Raw genomic sequence first — 8,799 nt, forward strand, 5'->3', positions numbered from 1 at the left:
GCCTGTTCTGATGTTGTCATCTCGTTTCCAGAGTCTCTTCTGTCCTTTGAAGACCCAACTTTGGAACTTGGCCCTTTGGCTCGGCTCTCACCGCCAGGATAGACAAGTGCAGATGCCACTTGTCATGCTTGGGCCAGGTTGCTCGGCTGGGACACTCGCCACCGGGCCAGGCCATGCCTTCGCCAAGCTGGGCTCTCTGCCATGGCTGGAGAAATGCCAGCAGGGAGGAGGCAGGGCCCGGGCAGAGCAGGGGTGGGTCATTGCTGCTGGGAGCCCGAGGTGGCCCGCAGCTACACGGCAGGATTAGTGACATCGGCCCCTCCCAGGGAGCGGGTTCAGACAGGCCGAGAGGGAGGCCGCCCGCACCTGGGTCAGAGGGGGCACTGGCGGCCAGGAGAGTGAGCCCTCCCGGCCTGGGCTCCTTGGGGCCTGCCCGCTCTGGCGTGGCTGTTGGGAAAACCTGTTGGGTAAGCTCCCATGTGTTTCCCTATAAGACTGGGCCCTGCAGTCTAGGCTGCAAAGTGCGGTGAGGGGCAGGAGCTCTTTATTGGCTCTGACATTTGCTTGAGAAGCTGCCAGAGGGTGGTTTGTGTTTCTTAAACAGCGATGTGTTACGATAGCAGGGCTGCTTCTGTGGAAATGATAGCAAGCCCTGCCCGAGGCTGGGACTCCCTGACCCACCCTTTTGCTAAGCCAGCATGGCCAGATATGGGGGTGGCAGATGTAGCTGCCCCCCCCCCCCACCGACACAGTGCCTGACCTTGCGGTAGTCAGGTCATCTCCCTGAGCTCCATTCTCCTCGTTGGCTAGATGGGAAGAAGGGGCCGCCCCTCTGGGGCTCCTTAGCAAATGTTCCTTAATGACATACTTACCCTGTGCCATTCCGGGTATTTTGCAAATATGATCTCACTTAATCCTATAATGTTCACATGATGTAGGTGGTATTAGTATCCGTGCTTTACAGATGAGGCCCAGAAAGACCAGATGATTTGGCCAAGAACAAGGACACAGTGGAGCGGGCAGGGCTGGGACTCGACCCTGAGCCGACTGGCTCCAACCCCTCTTGACCACAATGCCGTGCTTCCCGGAGCCTGACCAGGACCCGGTCCTCTCCCTCTGAGTACTTAGGTCGTTTTAGAATAGTACTTGTATCGATGTGGTTGTCTGCCGAGTGCCCACTCCGGTGTTGGATTCTGAGCTACCTGCTTCGGTGTTTGCTCACCACCACGTACCCGGCACCTGGCTCGGCCCCTAACCAGAAACTTCAGTGTAGCACCTGTGTGAGAGGTTGCCAAGAGGCTCAAATGAGATAAAGAACTTGAAGTAACAGGTGGCTTCCTCTGAAATCACCCGCCCTGCTCTGAGCTCACCACAGGCACTTGGGAAATACTTATGCCTGGGCCAGACTCACTGTGCACACTTGAATGTGAAGCTCCCCAAAGAACCTACTTGTTATTTATTTATTTATTTATTTATTTGAGAGAGAGAAAGAGAGAGAGAGAGAGAGAGCAAGCAACCTTGGGGGAGGGGGAAGCGCAGAGGGAGAGGGAGAAGCAGACTCCCTGCTGAGTGGGGAACCCAACATGGGGCCCAATCCCAGGACCCTGGGATCATGACCTGAGCTGAAGGCAGATGCCTAACTGACTGAGCCACCCAGGTGCCCCAAAGTACTTACTTTTGAACCTTGGATGCAGACTCTGGATCATCTTCCTGCCTTGGGGAGGAGCGTTTCCATCCCTCTGCTCAGCGACTAAAATCCTATCTTCAGCTTCAGCTTCAGGCTTGACAAAGAGCATCTCTGAAATGACCCCAAGAAGGCAGGGAGAAAAGACCTGGCTTCCAGGCCACAGGTTCTCTCCTCTCTTCTCTGGGTTTGTGGAGCCTGAAGGGATGATAGGAGTCAAGAACCAGCCTTAAACTGTGGTCCTCAAATGGACACTCTCCCCATCCTTCCCTTGCTCCTGTAGCCAGCAGGGGAAGAACGATGCATGTGTGTTTCTGTTCAAGGAGACACTGAACAATCCATTTCTAACTGATGAATCAATCCCATGCTGGTGAGAAGTCGAATGTCTTTTTCGAAAATTTGCTAAATTTGGACGTACTGTTTTCCTCTTCCCTCATGCTTTCCCTGAGCCCCCTGGCTTATGTTCCTGAGCACAGTGAACCCTACCTGTGGGCACGGCTAGGTTCACCAAGGGTTTGGCCGGTGTGATGCAGACATGCTCCCAGCCTATCAGAGAGATGGGTTGTAATAATGCATAGGTCTCATTGATCTTTCAGTTGGGATGGATAATTTGGATAACAGCAAAAGAAACATCTGCCAGAATATTATATGTATGTATTTAAGTCCTGTTAGCAAAGAGAATATTGTAGGAACAGGTCTGAAACAACACTCCGTAGGAGGAGCATCAGGTAATGATAAATGACTTGGGTTTCTTTGCTCAAAATGGAATCTGGTGAATCAGAAAGTCAACACAAATTTATTGAGAATCTGCAATATGCCAGGTCCTATTCTGGAATTGGGAGGTCTTTCAGTGGAACTCTGTTGTCCCAACCCTTAATACTGTATCTGGAGTGATAATAAATAAATAATAATAAATCCAGAAAAAGAACGCATCAGAAGAAGAAATTGATTTTTTTTTTTTTCCCTTAGCGATGTCTTCATTACCTGTTTGAAAAGTTCTCCAGGACCAGGCTGGCTATCTAAGATAGCAAGTTATCTTACTTCGGGGCAAGATACTTCTTGGCACTTATGTCTGAGGTCTTTATTTTTCAAGGAGGTGTCTTCATTTGCTAAAAGACAATGTCTTGGCTCAAATGAACCAACTCAACAGTCACCTGCATTCCTTGACAGACTATTGCTTCCTAATATTGCCACACCTGGGGTGTGTGCTGGGGCCCTCAGTGTGCAGCATGAATATCTTTATCCATTTAGGGTGAGGTGGTGGCTGCTTCTGCTATACTCCCCACAGGTGGCTTGGCTCTTAATCAAACTCCTTTTGATTCACATGGGAAGTCTTCTTCAGGAATTCCTTCTAGCTGCTGAAAAGTATACGTCTCGTCGCTGTGGGCAGCGTGAGTCTCAGAAAGTCTGGGGCTCAAATTCGAACAGGAGGTTGTCAATAAAACTGGTATGTAAATCTGTGTGATTGAATTTATAACTTAGTAAGATTTGTTATACAGATGCTATTTCAAAATAGAAAAAAGAATATTTTGTTAGATTCTGTTGATTCTGGAATAGTATCATTAATCTTATAAGGGGGATAATTGGAGCCAATCATTTTAGAAGTATTAAGAAGTCTGGCACTGTGGATGAATCAGATGTCCCCGTGCTCTCTTGCACCATCTTATCCCTGAATGGCTACAGAGTATGGATGTTCGTGCATGAATGTGCAAACACACACATGCACTCACACACACAGATACATACACACTCGCATGCGCACATTTCCTCTTTGTCTTGGTCTCTTTGGACAGCCCTCTATTTTCTCTTGAAAAGTAATTCCGGGTCTATAACCAGCCGTCTGGCTCTTGATCCTTTTAGAGCTATCAATAGTCATCTGCCTGGCCCTGTTTGTTTCATAGGAACTCTTATATACCTGACACCAGGATCTCCAGTTTCCAGGAGGTGGTCTCACCCAGGTCATTAGGCACCTGTTCTGGTCCCCACCTGAGCTGTCACTTTAGCCCTCAGCCTTCAGCTGTAAATTCTGCCCAACAAACCTTCAAATGCACACCGGGGCCACTAGAGGTTGCTCCTCCTGCCCCGGTGTGATCGACTCCAAGGCCAAATGAGGGTGTGCAGTGCATGCCAATGATTGTCCCAGGTGCTCTTACCAAGCCAGACTGAAGGAAGGCGCATCATCACCAGCAACAATCCCTAGGCTTAGTGGTGACTCATGCCCACACCTGCCAAGGGCATGGTAAGAAAAGCCTCATCTGGAGGACTGAATCTTCAGGTCAGATTGCCAACCAGGTTGTCTGGAGGAGCAGAAAGCAGCCATGGGAACATATAGATAGCATGGGGCCAGATCCTGGGACCCTGGGCCATTCATAAGCCACCTCGAGGAATGTTTATACACCAAATAGCATTCTAGGTAGGATCCTTGGGCTCCAGGTTGATTCTGAAAACTATCCCCAGCCCCAGTTGATGGAGGAACTTTGTGAACGGCATATGGAATAATATCATATGACATTCACAGCAATAAGCATTATGTTAATCAACACTAACCATTTGCTGGCAGTGTGCTGCATACTTTACCAGATGGCTCATTTAATCCTTTCATCAACCCAATATGATAAACTAGGATTCCCATTTTACAGATATGGAAACAAAGTTACAGGTAAGTGAGAGAACTTGCTCAGAGTTCCAAAGCTAGTTAAGTGATAAAACCAGGGTTTAAACCCAGGCAGCTGGACTCCAGAGCCAGTGTCCCATGACAGTACAAACCAGGGGCTTACACAGTCATTGTATCAAAGACCAGATAGTAAATATTTTAGTATTTGTGGACCATGTGGTCTTCATAGTAACTACCACTCTGATTCTGTGGCACAAGAGGATTTATAGACAATATATAAATTAATGGTGTGGCTATGTTCCAATAAAGCTTTATTTATAAAAACAAGCCGTGGGCCTGGATTTGCCCCACAGACTGTAAATTGCTGACCCCTGGCATAAACCAAAGAGGGGACTGAAGTTTCATATTCAAAAAACATTCCTTGGAACCCTCATTATGTGTCAGGTACCACAATTACTTTATTTTATTGAATCTTTCAAAAGCTGTGAAGTAGGAAAGGCATTCCCAGTTTACAAATGAGAAAACCAAGGCTCAATGAAGTCAACTTTCCTAGAGACATACAGCTAGTAAGTGGCAAAAGAGAACTGACCATAACTTGTCATAACTCATGTTCCTTTGTCATTTTTCTCTGTAGGCTTTCCAAGTAGACTGAAGCCCCATAAATAATCAAGTCTCCAGAAGCTATATGGCTGCCTTTTTCTTTTTCAGGGAAGTGTGAATGTGTCATAACTTGGCCAGGACCGGCTGCAAGGCATGCTGGGACATCAGAAGCAAGAGGCGTCTGGAAGAGGATGAGCTGCTGGGGCTCAACTGGAGGGAACTTATCCAGCTGCAAAGCCGGCCATTGGTGAGGAGAGGGGTCTCAGTTGTCCAGATGGTTGTGGGAAATTCTGACAGGTTCCAGGCTAGTCTCATCTCCACAGTGGGGTCTGTAGGTGCGGGCATGGGCAGAGGGATCAGAGATCTCTATGTGGGCCACAACGATATGGTGTGTCTTCCTGGTGTCAAGCAGAATTCTACTGGAGGCTCTGGGGAGGAGGGAGATGGAGGGGTTGGCCACCATTGTGGTGGGCTGGTTCTCAGGAATGAGTTCTAGGTACAGGAAGCAGTCAGAGTGAGAAACAAAAATCCTAACTAGAACACAGTCATATAACCCAGGTAGAAACACTGCCTCCACCTCCTTCTTCAGCTCATAGATTGCCTCCTCATCGAGATCATTGCAGAACACTCCAGGTAGACTCCCCTCCTCTGTTCCATCTCTGTGCTGTATTTTTCTTTACTCAGACACACTCCTACTTCAAGGTCTTCACGCCTCCCATGCCCTCTCCTGGAATGCTCTCCTCTCAGATTTGCTCATGCCTTGCTCCTTCCTCCCTCTGCCTCAAGTTCTTTTTACAACAGTCACTTCCTCAGGGGAGGCCTTCCCTGACCTGTCATTCAATATTTCAAAGCCTCTTCCTCACCTGATATTTTATTAACCCCTTTTTCTGTGTTACATTTTTTCTCCTTAGCATTCACCACCAACCTACAGTGTGTTACCTCTTTACCTTGTTTCTTGACTGTTCTCTAGAAGGTCCAGGAAGTCAAGAAGTGTATGTAGTTTTGTTACTATGTCCACAGAGTTTAGAACAGTGCCTGAGACTCTGTAGACACTCAGTAAATATTAGTTGAATTAATGAATTAATTTATCACAATCTGTAATTATGTACTTATTTATCCATCTCTCTGACTAGCCTGTAAATTCTGTGAGAAATAAAACTATGTCTGCTTTTGCCTGCATCCCCAGTGCCTAGAATACATTAGGTGCTCAGTAAATACTTGTTGAGTGAAAGAATGAGTGAAAATTTGGAGCAGATATGGCTCCTCACAGGCAGAAGAAGTCTAAGAGCTTGTATATCTCATCAACTGAGACTTCCTCCGGTTGGATTGTGTTTATTATAATTATTTGCAAAGGAGTTTGTTTTCCCCAGTAATCTAAACATTCTTTAAAGGTCACATGTTGTGTCTTACTTATCTCTGAACTCAAGTTCCTTAATCCCAACTGGAGCTTAGTAGGTGATGGCCAATTAATTATCTGCCAAATGGATAAGGCATACCAGAAAGCCTAAAAGTACAACACTCACTGGAGAGTCCACTCCCACCCTGAGGCTGAGCCTGACACAGAGGGGCAAGGCTGGTTTTGCGGATTTGAGTGTCAGAGATGATACCTGGAAAGGACTAGCGAGACCACACACAGGAGACTCCGGGAGACCTCTCAGAGTCCCAGAGGGTGGGGCCCCTTCCAGACAAAGCTGGGGTGGCAAAGGCAGCCAAAGGAGAGGAGTCAGGCAGGTGAAGTGGAGATTTTGGGATGGGATGATGGGAAGACCAGGCAAGAACCCATGGCCACTGGGCTGCTCATGTTCATGCAGTGAGCAGTGAGAGGCAACATGGGGGATCTGGGTCCCTATAGCTCCAAAGAAGAGGCCAGGAGTCAAGGTGCTCTTCAAATCAGGTTGGAGATAGGATGCTAACCCTGTTCTCACCTCCTTCGTGAAGCACATATCCTAATTTGCTTTTCTTAATACTCTAAAACCTATAGAACACCCTGTCCAATATAGGTTGTTTACACAGAGTTGCCAAATATCAAATCATTCATGAGGTGGGTCCAGAACAATTCCTTGGAGTAACCATTTACATTAAGGATGCCTTAGGGTGGTTCTTTTCCTTAAATGGGTGAATGCCTTAAGTGGATGCATGAATGAATGGCCAAATGAACAAATGGATTAATGAATGAATAAAACAAGCTTTCTATGATTTTTTAGGATAGGGTAGAAGGGAGGGGTGCATTTAGGGATCATGGAAACTCTCTAAATGAGAGACAAAGCCAGTTGGATTTCAGAGACATAATCGTGTCCATATTGCATAGCACTCTCAGAGAAGAGCCTCTGAAAGTGGAAGAATCTGAACTGGACTGAATAGTGCAAACAATTTTTTGCTGTTTAATTGATTTTTGGGTTTGAAACTTAGTGAGATTTTCTTTTTTTTTAAGATTTTATTTATTTATTTGTATTAGAGAGAGAGAGAGAGAGAGAGCACATAAGCAGAGGGAGCAGCAGGCAGATTCCCCGCCGAGCAGGGAGCCTGATGCGAGACTCCATCCCAGGACCCTGGGATCATGACCTGAGCCGAAGGCAGATGCCTAACCGACTGAGCCACCCGGGCACCCCAGGAACTTAGTGAGATTTTCTGTGTTAGCTAATATATGGATGATATTTGTAGATGTTATATGAACATTTTATAAAACTATTATTTCCTATTTTATGCCTGTGTATACTTCCTACTAAGGCATATTGGACCAAGGAAAGCAAGATTAAGTCTTTCTATTTTATGGGTGTGTTTTGTGATGTCTCCTTATTATTTTTACAGTTGCCCCATTGTACATTTTGGTGCTATGCTACTTGGCATCCACATATATATGAGTATGTGTTCTGGATTCTATTTGTTCCCATTTTCATTACAGAGTAGATTAGTTCAATATATATAGTTAATGGGGACAAAAAAAGAACATGACAAATGGGGGGTCGTGAAGCAGAGAAATGACAAAATGTAGGGACAATGAGAACCCTATTCCATCTATGGTGGACAAAATATAACATGGCAGTGGAAAGAAAGAAAGAAAGAAAGAAAGAAAGAAAGAAAGAAAGAAAGAAAGAAAGAAAGAAAGAAAGAAAGAAAGAGAGAGAGAGATGGGTACTTGTGGAGTAGTTTCTGTTGGTCACTGGGTACTTTGGCCCCCCTGGTCTGAGATGGGGATCAGCAGCTTCCTTTTATACCCAGAAGAACTGATAATAGTGAGGTTAAGTGATTTTGCAGAAGTTACTCCTTAGAAATGAGCTTCAAACCCTAGTCTCTGTGAGTCCAACACCTTCTCTGGTGACATTTCAGGGTTTTAAGATGGAAGATACTCCAGACTGCAAGGACAAGACTAGAGAAACGGAGGGTAATGAGAGTAGACTTGGGGAGCAAGGTCATGGGAAATAGGGGCTGGAGTGAAGTCTCTGTGGTGATGGAAAGCCTCTGCCGGTGTGACTTAGATGTGGTCAGCTACGAGGCGCCCCTGGGTCCCCTGTTTCGGTAGAAGCTAGCTCAGGGGACTGGGCACATGGAGCTGAATCCACAGGGGTGAACCTCAGACCTGCAGCTAAGACTGACCTTGAAGTGTTGGGTGTGGGTGCTCAAGCAGGGACAGGAGAGCCAGTTTAGGAGAATTAATCTGATGTAAAGAAGGCAAAGGTGAGAAACTGAAAAGTCACCTGGGGGATTATCATAAAAGTTCAGAATGAAACACTCTGGCCTTGATTAAAACAGGGTAGCAGAAATGGAAGAGAACTGGGAGTATATTCAAGACGTTTGGAAGGAAGAATTTGTCTGATGTAATAGCTGATTGGATATCTGAGAAGAAGGAAAGGAAGAAGAAAGAAAGAAAGAAAAAGAAAGAAAGAAAGAAAGAAAGAAAGAA

The 8,799-nt window shown here is 46.1% G+C and overlaps 1 long non-coding RNA gene across 3 annotated transcripts in view; it reads left to right on the forward strand.

Moving 5' to 3' along the window:
• Positions 1-1,634: 1,634 nt before the first annotated feature.
• LOC112827029 (uncharacterized) overlaps positions 1,635-8,799 on the forward strand; it is a 16,584-nt gene continuing 9,419 nt past the window's right edge. For all 3 annotated transcript variants that reach the window (XR_003209140.2, XR_003209139.2, XR_003209138.2), the window contains exons 1-3: positions 1,635-2,054; positions 2,654-3,131; positions 5,007-5,145. This is a non-coding gene — a long non-coding RNA (uncharacterized lncRNA). The remainder of the gene's footprint in view (positions 2,055-2,653; positions 3,132-5,006; positions 5,146-8,799) is intronic.

This window comes from Callorhinus ursinus, unplaced genomic scaffold (assembly GCF_003265705.2).
Source record: "Callorhinus ursinus isolate GAN/ISIS: 27379988/994484 unplaced genomic scaffold, GSC_fseal_2.0 scaffold38, whole genome shotgun sequence".
In the NCBI taxonomy this organism is placed as follows: Eukaryota; Metazoa; Chordata; class Mammalia; order Carnivora; family Otariidae; genus Callorhinus; species Callorhinus ursinus.